This window comes from Cervus elaphus, chromosome 1 (genome assembly GCF_910594005.1).
Source record: "Cervus elaphus chromosome 1, mCerEla1.1, whole genome shotgun sequence".
Lineage (NCBI taxonomy): Eukaryota > Metazoa > Chordata > Mammalia > Artiodactyla > Cervidae > Cervus > Cervus elaphus.
Window position 1 is genome coordinate 44,888,410 of NC_057815.1, and position 12,618 is coordinate 44,901,027.

The following is a 12,618-nucleotide window of genomic DNA, read 5'->3' on the forward strand; positions in this document are numbered from 1 at the left end:
CATGTGGGATCTTCCCAAACCAGGGATCAAACCCCTGTCCCCTGCATTGGCAGATGGGTTCTTAGCCACTGGACCACCAGGGAAGTCCTGGATGAAGAGTGTTTTCTCTGCTTAAACCCTTCCCCAGTCACTTGTTACCTCCAGGTTCAAACTCGAGTGCATATTCATTTGCTAGGGCTTCTGTACCAAAATACTGAGTGGCTTAAACAACAGATAATTATTTTCTCACTGTTCTGGAGGCTGGAAATCCAAGGTCAAGGTGCTGGCCAGGCATGGTTTCTCCTGAGGCCTTTCTCCTTGACTTGCAAATAACCACCTTCTCACCCTTTTCTCACGTGGCGTTTCCTCTCTGCACATGCCCTTCTGGGGTCTCTGTGTGTGTTCTGATTTCCTTTTCTTTCCAGGACACTAGTCAGATTGAATTAAGACCTGCCCTCATGACCTCATTGTGACTCACTGGTCTCTTTAAAAGATGTATCATGAAATACAGTTACAATCTGAGGTACAGAGGATTAGATTTCAACATATGGATTTTAGAGGAACCCAGTTTGGCCCATAACAGCATCCCATGTGATCTAGTCCCTGCCCATCTCACCAGTCACATCTCCATCCACCCTCTTAACTCTGTTCTGCCGAATGCCCCCTACACATGTCCTACTTTACCTGTCACCATACTCAGAAGCATTTTGTGCATGTGTCTGCCTGATGAATCCCTGCTCATTCTCTAAAACCCAGTTTAAATGTCACGTTCCCCAGGAAGTGTGCCCTGGCACCGTCTCTCCCCCCTTTTACTGTTCACACTCTCCTAGGTCATCTTGCTTTATGAACACCTGTATTGTAACAGCTTTGCTTACGACTTACCATCATCTGTGCATGCTTAGTCATATCCGACTCTTTGCGACCCCATGGACTGTAGCCCGCCAGTCTTCTCTGTCCATGGAATTTTCCAGGCAAGAATACTGGACTGGGTTGCCATTTCCTTCTCTGGGGGGTCTTCCTTACCCAGGGCTCGAACCTGGGTCTCTTGCATTGGCGATGGATTCTTGACTGTTTGAGCCACGACGGAAGTCTCCCCTGAACTTGCTGTGTTCTTTTGAGAGCATTGACTAACACAGAGAGGGTACTCTGTAAATTGTTGAGGGTACAAATGAATGCTCAAAACTTTTTTGAAAGCTCAAAAAATTATTTGGGTTTTAATAACCTAGGCCAGAAATGAAGTTGGCTCATATTAGGTGGTGACTGTGGGGATGGTGAGAAGTAAATGGATCTATTTGAAGTTGAATTGACCAGTCTTGGTAGTACGTAGATGTGGAGGATGATTGGAGGGTTAGGAATGACCAGCTTTCCAGCTTGACCAGCTCGATATCCAGAGGTGTTATTTATTAAGAAGGGGAAGAGTGGAATAGGAGCAGCCTTGGGATTGGTGGGGTAGGGGAGATCAGGAATTGTAAGATATTCAAGTCAACATGTTAGGCAGTCAAATGGTTATAAGATAGTAGATCTCAGAGGAGAGATCTTGGACAGACAGGTAATGGGGGATCATTGACATGTAAGTGTTATCCCCACCCTTGAGATCAGGCCATCCTCTAGGGAGAGAACAGTGTGGAGAGTCTTAGGACTGAGCAGCCTAAAATGTTTACTCAAAAAAGAAATATACCATTTTGCAAACTAGGCATGGTCTAATGAATCCACAATACATGGCATGATTGAAGTACCTACAAGACTTAACCAGCTGAAATATTTTAACTGTTAAGAAAGAATGGAAAACTGAAATTAAAAAAATATGTATATTACATATTTATTTGACTGTGGTGGGTCTTAGTTGCAGCATGCAGGATCTTTAATTGTGGCATGTGGGAACTGGTTCCCTGACCTGGGATTGAACCCAGGCCCCCTGTATCAGGAACTCAGAGTCTTAGCCACTGGACCACCAGGGAAGTCCCTGGAAAACTGAATTTTATATCTGGGGGGCATATTGGCAAATGATAGTAGACTAGCCATAGAAAATGGGAGAATGGTTTTGAAAGGCCAGCATGTCTCTTGGTAGACCAGCTGACACCACGTGAAGCCATTGTGACCTCACACCCTGTTCTTGATAAACACTAGTCCTGAGTGTCCATGTGCCAGGCTAGGAAAAGTTTTCCCTGGTGATGTGTTGGAAGATTCTCAAGGGATAAATCATGAGCACAGATTTTGCAAATAAGTGCAAAACTTTTCTAGATCATTAACACTTTCTGGTAAGCCTTTTTTTTCCTTTTTATGGGAGAAAGAAAAGTGGAACAAATAGAATGTACATCTGATTTAATTAATGACTGACTGATCCATTCTCTCATTCATACTCAATATTATGAACAAACAACTGTAAGTCAAGGTTAAGAAGAAAAAGAAGGATTATATTTGATTCCTGACCTCCAAGGGCTGGTGGAGACAGTACTAACACAGGTGAAAAATTGAATGACAGTGTAACACAACTTAATAACTATAAGAGGACAAAGCATTTAAGTGCCCAATGAAGGGTGCAGACAATATGTGGTACAGGAGCCTAGTAGAAGGAGAACTCACTCACTCTGTACCCAGGTTATCTAGGAAGGCTTTTCTGTCCTCATCTGATCCAATTGTTTATCTTGAAGAAGTGAATGAAGGATCCTTTTTAGGTTGTACAGGAAGTCAGATGGAATGGAATGGAATCTCCGAGCTTGCACTTCTGTGGAAGATGACATTTAGATCTGCTGCCATCTATTGGTGAGTGTGGAAAGGAGCCAGGAGTACGGTCCGCAGGTGGTAAGAAACGAAAGGTGCCAAGAAGAATCAGGTGTTGGCACCTACCTCTCTGGGATAAGTAAGCTTTTGTCCAGTCCGTTGTCATTAAAAATATGATCTTCAGGCCTGCAGCTTTGAAGTTACCTATTGTTGCTATTCAGTCGCTTAGTCATGCCCAACTCTTTGTGACCCCAGGGACTACCACGCTTCAGGCTTACCTGTCCTTCACTATCTCCCTGAGTTTGCTCAAACTCATGTCCATTGAGTTGATGATGCCATCCAACCATCTCATCCTCCATTGCCCCCTTCTCCTTCTGCCCTCAATCTTTCCCAGCATCAGGGTCTTTTCTACGAGTCGGCTCTTCACATCAGGTGGCCAAAGTGTTGGAGCTTCAGCTTCAGATCAGTTCTTCCAATGAATATTCAGGGTTGATTTCCTTTAGGATTGACTGATTTGATCTTGCTGTCCAAGGGACTCTCAAGAGTCTTCTCCAGTACCACAGTTTGAAATCATCCATTCTTCAGTGCTCAGCCTTTTTTATGGTCCAAATCTCACATCTGTACATGAAGTTACCTGGGATTATATTAAAATGCATAATCTCAAACTCTACCTTACACCTACAAAATCAGTATCTACAAGTTAAGCCCCCCGCCAAGGAGATTCTCATGTTCATTAAAGTTTAAGAAACATTAATCTGGTCCTGGTGATTTAAGAATCTTCTGGGCCCCTTCTCAGGCCTTCCTGGAGATTCCAATTAGTGGGACTAGGATGACACCTGGAAATTCGTATTTTTAACATGTACCCCCCAGATGATGACTTTTGTGCCATGAGAAAAGTTTTGAAAGCTGCAGTCCATGTTCCTGGGTCAGGTCAGCTATTCAGCATGCATAACCTGGACATATGCACTTCTCTTTCTATTGAAATCATTCTTTTCAAGACTACCAGCCAAAGGGCATTTTCTTGGTCTCCATCCTCTCAACCTCCTTTACCTCTATGCAGCAGTTACAGTTTGGGTGACCTCTTCTTTTTTGAAGCTCTCTCTTGATCGTGGTTTCCATTAGCCTTTCCTATTTTTTGACTCCTAACTACTTCTTTATCTTTCTTTCTGATTTTTCTTCTTCCCTGATCCCTTGACTCTCCCTTCACCTTTTCTGGGCTGTCTTCTTCACTTTGTGTCTGTAATTACCATCTCGATATGAACAACTTCCACATCAGCTATGTGTGGGAGGTCCCCATGTGTGATAGCATCATTCAGGCTGAGGGTCAGTCATGCCGCTCTCAGAGGCAGCAAGTATGTGGGCTTTAGAACTAAACCACCCTGAGCCTGAATCCTGCTGTCCACTTGGCAACTGATGGATCTGGAATAAATTAATTTACTTTTGAGTCTCAGTTTACCACTAGAGTGAGATGAAGAATATCTATTAATACTTCAGAGGAACATTTTTGAGACCAATTGGGAAATGTATATAAAATGCATGACACATAAGAAATGCTTCATAAATGTCATTCTTTAAAAAAAAATCTTCTCGATAGACACCTTCATTGAACTGAATTCATTGTACCCATGCTGCACTTTTTCAGCTGTGTCTTTGCTCACAATCTTCCCTCTGCTTGGATAATTTCCAGTTTTGCTGCCTTTCAAGGTCAAATTCTGTTGCCACCTTGGCACCAAAGTCTGTGATCAACTCAGCACCAAATCAGCTTTTGCACAAATGTCTGTATTTCTGTTACTCATGTAATACTTAAATCACTTATACCTTGTGTTATAATTGGTTAGGCATATGCCATCTTCCTTGCAAGAGTAAAAGCTCCGTTTGGACCAGGTTCCTGAACTTCTAATAGTTTTATTCCCCCAAAGGCCTGCAGAGTGCCTGTCTTTTATGCCAGGGAAGCTCAAATGTCCCACTGGTCATGAATGGACTGCATCACCTTTGACTGAGAAAGCCAAGACATTACTCTCCATTACATATGCTAATAGAAGAGCACTGATGTGGAGAATCCAAATAACCAACTGTCCCAACATTATTGCTGTTGGCTTTGGAAGGCATTGTGATGTTTCTGCTTCAGATTTACCTTGTTGATTATGTTTCATCAGGCACACATCAAAATGAGTCTGCATTCCATGAGCGTGCACCATCTGGGAAACTGAAGGGTGTGATCCAAAAATGCATTGAGCAGTAGAAGAAGCTAGTTTAAGATTTCAGCTGTCCAGAGATAATCGACAAAGTGAATAGTCAACCCCAATGTAATCAAGAGATGGCTATTTTATTATTATTCCTCTCAACTTTCTCTGATCAAACCCCTTTATAAAAATATGGTCATTAATTAGTCAAGGGAATGCTAATCATTTGTCATTGACATAAAATACCTCTGGTGATGGTGCAGAAGCTCTGTATTTTGAATTGATGCCAGCCTATTATAATAATGATGCCTTACATTTATATAATGATTTATAAAGAGCTTTCATGTATGTTATTTAATTTTATATTCTCGATGCCCTGAAGTAGATAGAGTAGGTCTCATTTTACTGTTTGACAGATGTGGAAACCATGGCTCAGAGAAGTTCAGTGACTTCCCTAGGCTCTCTTAGTTAGATCTAGGCAGAGTCAGGGATCCAGCTTTTGTATTTTTCCTCCATTAAGGAAACTCCTGTCATTTTTTAAAATGTTTATTATGATTCACTTGGAAGATTGCCAGGTGATTCTTTTTATAGTTTCCAGTTTTCTGGTGAAATTCTTTATTTTAATCTATTCTATTGATATAAATTTTCTTTCTGTTTTTTGAACAACAAAAGTTTCACATTTAGAGTCCTTTTCTTTGAACTTGGATATCTGGATCACCTGTGGGTCTGTTTCTATTGTCTGTTTTTTTCCCCTTGTTGGATTTTGGTTGTATGGTTCTAACTCTGGGTATACCTAATTTTTTTTTTTATTGAATGCTAGACACTGTATAGGCTGTAGGATGCTCTGATATTCAAGAGAGGGTTTACTCTGCTAGACAGAGTGCAACCAGTGATCTTAATCCAACTAAAGACTGAACCAAGTCCATGCAGGATTGTGTTTTGATGAGGTTTAATCTGATCTGTCCCTCTCCTTCACAGCGAGCACGAACTGAGAGCCTCGTGTGTTCACAGGGTCCCTTCACTTGATAGATCCTGAATTCTAGTCTTGTCTTTTTAGTAAGTTAATACTGCAGGAAAACTCTCTGCTTCATAGAGACTTTCTGCTTAGTTTTTTTTTTTTCCTTCTATTACATTCAGCTTTCAGAATTCCATAAGTGAACCCAGGGGAAAGCTGGCCATGCATTTGAGGCCCCTCTTGCCTCTAATTTTCTCTTTCTAGTCCTAATACTGCTGGAAGCTTTGCTGGCTTTTTTTGGTCTCCTAGCAGCAGCCCTGTGCCTATGTAAAATATCCTCAGCCTCTTGTCCTGCACTCAGAAATGGTGAATCCTTCCAGGTTAGAAGCAACTCTAGAATATGAGTTTGCCTCTCCTCACTTTCCCCCCTGGGTAGTTATATCCTCACTAATCCCCTTGCTTCAGCAGGTCTATGAGACCTTGCATGTGTATGTGTGTGCTCAGTCACTTCAGTCATGTCCAGCTCTTTGCAACCCCATGGACTGTTGCCTGCCAGGCTCCTCTGTCCGTGAGATTCTTAAGGCAAGAATACTGAGGTGCGTTGCATGCCCTCTTCCTGGGGATCTCCTGACCCATGATCAAACCTGTGTCTCCTACATCTCCTGTACTGCAGGTGGATTCTTTACCCACTGGGCCACCTGGGAAGCCCCGACAAGACCTGAACACAACTGCATTTTGCATTTCATCTAGCATTTCTGGTTGTTCTCAGAGGAAGTATTGATCTGCCTCAGACTCTCTCCTCCTACTCGGAAGTGGAAATCAAATGTTTATTCTCTACACAAAAAAAGCCACAGCTTACATGGGCAGTTCTTAGCTGGAGGTCTTGGGAGGTAGCCTAGCCAGCTGGGGGCGAACCTTCCCCAAGGCATTTATGGGTGTCTCTAGGCGGCCGGGAAGACAGGGAAATGGATGGGGTGTAACTCTGTGGCCTGGGAGGAAGGCATTCATTAGGCTGAGAAATGAGCATTCGGCAAGCTCAGGAGGCCTCACCACTCCATCAGGTTTCTAATGATTTTGTCAGAGTGTTAATCCCCTGGGTGAGCAGCAGCATTTTGATATCAGCAAACAGATTGTGTTTCAGCCCAGATCACCTAATATGGAGTGCTGCATGAGAGCTGAAAAAAATTCATCCTATTTTAATGAAGTTGAGAGAGGCCAGTTGGGATAACGAACATTGAAAATAGGGTGATGGGGCTCAGAGTGAGAATGGGTCGGAGAGGTAGGTGCTGAACACAGCACTGGTCCACATGCATTCCAAAATGGATGTACTTTGTACCTGGATACGAAAGGAGGAGATGCAATTGTACACACAGGGTGCTTTAGGGATGGTCTATTCTGGGGTGAACCCTTTCTGAATGTCTAGTCTGGCCCAGGTCCTGTGAATACAGAGATAAGGAGAACCAAAGTCCAAACCCTCAGGACCTCCCGGTCTGTTGGTAGGGGTTGACAAGTGGCCAAACAATTAATAATAGTAGTACTAGTAGTACTGGATGTAGGAATGTCCTGGCTGCACCAGGTCAGAGCAGGGATAGGGTTTAGGGGTGAGGCGAAAGCTTGAGCTGATCTTCCCAGTGAACCAGCTGGATGGGGTGGAGGACATTCTAGGCAGAAGGAACAGGTTGAGGAAATGTGCTGCTACAGTGCTGAAATAGCATGCACATGCATGTGTGCGTGCTAAATCTCTTCAGTCATGTTCAACTCTTTGTGACCCCACATACTGTAGCCCACCAGGCTCCTCTGTCCATGGGATTCTCCAGGCAAGAATACTGGAGCGGGTTGCCATGCCTTCCTTCAGCGGATCTTTTCAACCCAGGGATCAAACTGCATCTCTTATGTCTCCTGCATTGGCAGGTGGGTTCTTTACCATTAGCGCCACCTGGGAAGCCCCAACATATATGTGATCCTACAGAAATGCGGAGTTTTCATTTCTTCTGCCACTCCATGGTCAGATCTATTTGTCTTTAATGTTTATTTATTGATTTGTCTCTGCTGGGTTTTGGTTATGACACACAGGATTTTTTATTTCATTGTGACATGCGGGATCCTTAGTTGCAGCATGTGGGATCTAGTTTCCTGACTGGGGATCGAACGTGGGCCCCCTGCACTGGGAGCTCAGAGTCTTAGCCACTGGACCCCTAGGGAAGTCCCCCGGTCAGATCTTTAATGACACCGTGCTTGGTGAGAGCTTTTTGCCTGCATCCTGTCTCTCACTTCTTGAGTCTATCCTATATGTTGAACCATGTTTTATCCCTAACATGCACACCTGGCCATTGTTGTTCACCACTCAAGAACTTCTTAGGGTTCCTCTTTTTTTATAAAATAAAGTACAAAGTCCTTGGGATACATTAAGCCATTTAGTGATATGACTGTAACCTTGTCACCACCGACACCTTCCCCAACCCTACCCTGGAGGCCTGTTCCCTAGCTTTGTGTGTGGCAAGTTGCTTCAGTCATGTCTGACTCTTTGTGACCCCACAGACTGTAGCCCACGAGGCTCCTCTGTTCATGGGATTTTCCAGGCAAATATACTGGAGTGGGTTGCCATGCCATCCTCCAGGGGATCTTCCTGACCTAGGGAAAGAACCCGAGACCCAGGGATCAAACTCGAGTTTCTTATGTCTTCTGCATTGGCAGGTGGGTTCTTTACCACTAAGAAGAGACAACAGTAGTTGAGAGCCCAAACTTGGGGGCCAGGCTGGGAAACCCTTTCTCTGCCTTTACTGGGCCACTATTCCTATAGACAACCAGTGTTTTCCTGCCCCCATGACTTTGTCCATGGTCTTCCCCATGCCTGAAATGCCCTTCCCTGCCATCTTTGCCTGATAAAATTCCACTCTTTACTCCAGACCCGGGTCACATGTCACCTCCTCTCTGAAAGCTTCCCTGATCCTCTCTGTCAGAATGACTCATTTCTCCTCTGAGTTACTTAATAGTCTACCCCTCTGTTAAGATAAATCACCTTCAGCCTATCTTATAACTTTTGTGTCTCTGTCTATCAGTGACTGCCCCCGCCTCTACCAGGGAAACCTCCTTGAAGGTAGGGAGAATGCCTTATTCATCTCGTGGTCTCCATCACACCTCACGGTGCATTCCTGGTGCTCAATAAATATTTATTGATTGAGTGAATAAATGAGTATTGAATGGACTTTCCATGTGTTCTGCTCTTGATGTCTCTTATTGTAATTAAAGCTTTTTTTCTTTTTTGGTCGATTTCAGGCAAAAAGCAAGATAAATTTTACGTGAAGTTTGAGAAGGACTGTAAAAGTGATTTATGGGCAGATAGGAGATCTGTGCAAACAGGTGGGAGAGATGTTCATAGTCGGCTCTGCCCGCTCCTTTCGTTCCCCCAGACCCTAAAAGCAGAAGTACAGCTGCCTTCAGCAAGGCCAATGCCAAACCCCGATGCCCGCAAGCCCAATGTCCCTTGCCCCACCTGCCCTCCTGGCAGGTCAGCAGCTTTAGTGTATGGTATTGAAGTCCTGGGTAGAAATGCTGTCTCCTGAGAGTGTGTTTGGACATTTACGGCCGGTTTACACTTAGTGGGCACTCTGGAGGCCCATGATCTGGAATGGTCTTTTGGGGAGGGGCTTGTGCTCTGGAGCACATTTGCACCAGTGGAGATAGCTGTTTACTTGTCCAGCCATATTCTGTCACAGCAAGCCTTGGCGAAGCCCACATGAGGCTCAAACTTGTGACCTTGGCTTCCTGGCCTCACGCTCCAGTTGGCTGAGCCAAGCCCACAGCAGGCACTGGCTGCACCTGTCTCTGTATTTCGAGAGTGAGATTGGGCCCAGATAGCAGGCAGCCCAGCAGCCGGCGCCAGGGCCTGCCTGTCAGGAACTGGATGCCCAGAAACCTCGGTTCAGCTCGGAGAGTCAGAAAACCTCCCAAGTGGCCCAGATGGGTCCCAAAGTGGCCATTTCTCCCAAAACAGGGACAATAGCCCTGGGACCTGTGGTTTTTGTTTTTTGATGACTTTGCACCAACAAGCCGGGTATCTTGGCCCCCACCTTCACCACCAGCCAATGTTCCCAAAGCCCAGATTTAACTTTCTCTTATTTTAGTTTCAGGCCATTTCTTCTTTTAATGGTGTCCCCAGCTTCCTGAAATAATTCTTGCCCTTCTTTTATGTGGCTGTGTCTCGCATATTTATGGGAAGTTATCATGTCCTCATGGGTCCTGGTTCTCTGGGTCCCACATATTATGTTCCTTTAACCTCCCTTTATAGGTCAAGAATTCTGATTCCTTTAATCATTTTTACTACCTTTCTTGGTATTCATTCTCCCTCCTTGACTTCCGTTAAGAGCAAGAAAGCCCAGACTTCAGAATGTGTTCCAAGAGTGGCCTAAACGGGGGTAGGGGCAGTCAAGACCCCGTTTTAGGGACTCATGGCTTCTGTCCCCCATGAAGCTCTTGCATGTTTCTCGTTTTACCTTAGCCTCATTGCTTCCAAATCACCTACCCTAAATTTCACCTTCTTATGGAATGGGCTTATTCATTTTTTTAAATCTTTTTTTTTTTTTTAAGATTTTTCTTATGTAGATCATTTTTAAAGTCTTTATTGAATTTGTTGTAATACTGATTCTACAGCGTATTAAAAAGCAGAGACATCACTTTGCCTAAATAGTCAAAGCTATGGTTTTTCATGTATGAATGTGAGAGTTGGACCATAAGGAAGGCTGAGCACCAAAGAATGGATGCTTTTGAGCTGTGGTGTTGGAGAAGACTCTTGAGAGTCCCTTGGACTGCAAGGTGATCAAACTAGTCTATCCTAAAGGAAATCAACCCTGAATATTCACTGGAAGGACTCATGCTGAGGCTGAAGCTCCACTACTTTGGCCACCTGATGTGAAGGGCCAACTCATTGGAAAAGACCCTGATGCTGGCAAAGATTGAGAGCAGGAGGAGAAGGGGATGACAGAGGATGAGATGGTTGGATGGCATCATTGACTCAATGGACATGAGTTTGAACAAACTCCAGGAGATGGTGAAGGACAGGGAAGCTGGGCATGCTGCAGTCCATGGGGTCACAAAGAGTTGGACATGACTGAGTGACTGAACAAGAACAACACTGCTTCTGTTGTTCATGTTCTGGTTTTTTGGCCATGAGGCATGTGGGATACCAGCTCCCCAACCAGGGATTGAACCTGTACCCCCCACATTGGAAGGCCAAGACTTAATGACTGGACTGCCAGGGAAATCCTTGGAATGGGCTTACTCTTACCATGACCCAATCCAGACGTGAGGTGGGGGTGAGGCATCCTAGCAAGATTTAGTGTAAAAGGAGGGAGCCAGCAGGTGCTGAGTGCCTATGATGTGCAGGCACCATACAAGACTCCTCACCCATTTTATCTCCATGAATTCTCACATGATCAGCTCAAATATATATCATTGCTCCCCTTTTCCCAGTTAAGGGCCGAGGCTCAAAATTGTGCAATAACTTTCCGTCAAGCGTGTGGCTTATCAATTGCACATCTAGGATTTGAACACAGGCTGTGAGGTGACCCCAAAAAGTCTTTTCTTCCCACTCTCTGCAGCTTCCTTTAGAGAAAGTAGGAAGCGAGCCTTTTCAGAGGGAGCAGTGGAACCCAGAGGTGCGTTAAGGGAGGACTCTGTTTCGTTTATCCTCGATGTGCCCACATCCTGGGGACCACGCACTTCCTCTGACATGTCCTGAAAGAAAAAAAACAAAAAACAAAAAACTCACTTACTTTGGTCCAAATGCCTCTTCCTTTATCCTGGATGCAGATTATTGCAGATATTATTATTGCAGAATAATGCAGATTATTTCTTGCCTCTTGAGCAGTGGGGCCTTTATGTCCCCAGATGCCCTGCCACTGGCCTGAAGGGGCATGTTGGGGTTACTTGTGTTCCTCACTTCTGAGCTGGAGGGAGAGCATTCTGCAGCCTGGAGCTTGGCAGTTTCCCCCCCTGGTTGATGCTGTGCCCAGCCCTTTCCTGTTCCCATCACGCTGCCGTAAGGGTACCCTCCTGTGATGCATATGCACTGGATTGAGCTGACCATGGTCCCTCTGTGGGTGGCTCGCATGCTATCCCTCTCCAAACCCAGCCAGGCAGTAAGGGGTGGATGTGGTAGCTCCACATGGCAAGTTGATCAAGTCTCAGTGATACCTGGGATGACGGTTGCCTTCCTTGCCACTTGGCCGGAGGGCAGGAGAAGGTCTACCACTGTGCTGTTGACCCCCTTGCACCTGCCTCCCCCGCCCATTTTGTAAGAGTAAGCGAGAACAGTGCCCCATCAGCAAGTATCTTGGAAAGGCTTGAGATAACCAGGTAATACTGGAGATAACTAGTGCCTGCGATGACCTTGAGTGGAGGAACAGAGAAAAACTGGTTCGACCCCTTCCTTTGGAGCACATTCAGCTGTAGGGAAGACTTCTGAGGCTTTGCGTCTCTGAATCAGCCCCATGGGGGCACAGTTACTCATTTCAGGACCCAATTACGGGACTTGCCTGGCAGTCCAGTGGTTAGAACTCTAGCCCTCCAGTGCAGGGGGCCAGGGTTTGATCTCTGGTCAGAAAATTGAGATCCCACATGCTGTGTGGCATGTCCAAAAACAGCAACAGAAAACAACAATTGTCTCCATGCTGGTCTTTGTACTGGGTGTTGGGGAGACAGATGATTAAGACAGGGGACTCGTTTTCAAGGATTGAGCAGTCTAATGGGGGAGACGGCACATAACAGATCATTCAGCTGAGG

General features: G+C 45.0%; 1 protein-coding gene across 2 annotated transcripts in view; it reads left to right on the plus strand.

Annotated features, from left to right (window-relative positions):
• GRIK4 (glutamate ionotropic receptor kainate type subunit 4) overlaps positions 1-12,618 on the plus strand; it is a 485,478-nt gene that overhangs the window by 173,866 nt on the left and 298,994 nt on the right. The window contains exon 2 of one of the 2 annotated variants that reach the window (XM_043901238.1): positions 2,655-2,742. The exons of the other annotated variant lie outside the window; for it this stretch is intronic. The gene's annotated coding sequence lies outside the window, so the exon portion shown is untranslated. The remainder of the gene's footprint in view (positions 1-2,654; positions 2,743-12,618) is intronic. 2 annotated transcript variants of the gene reach the window in all.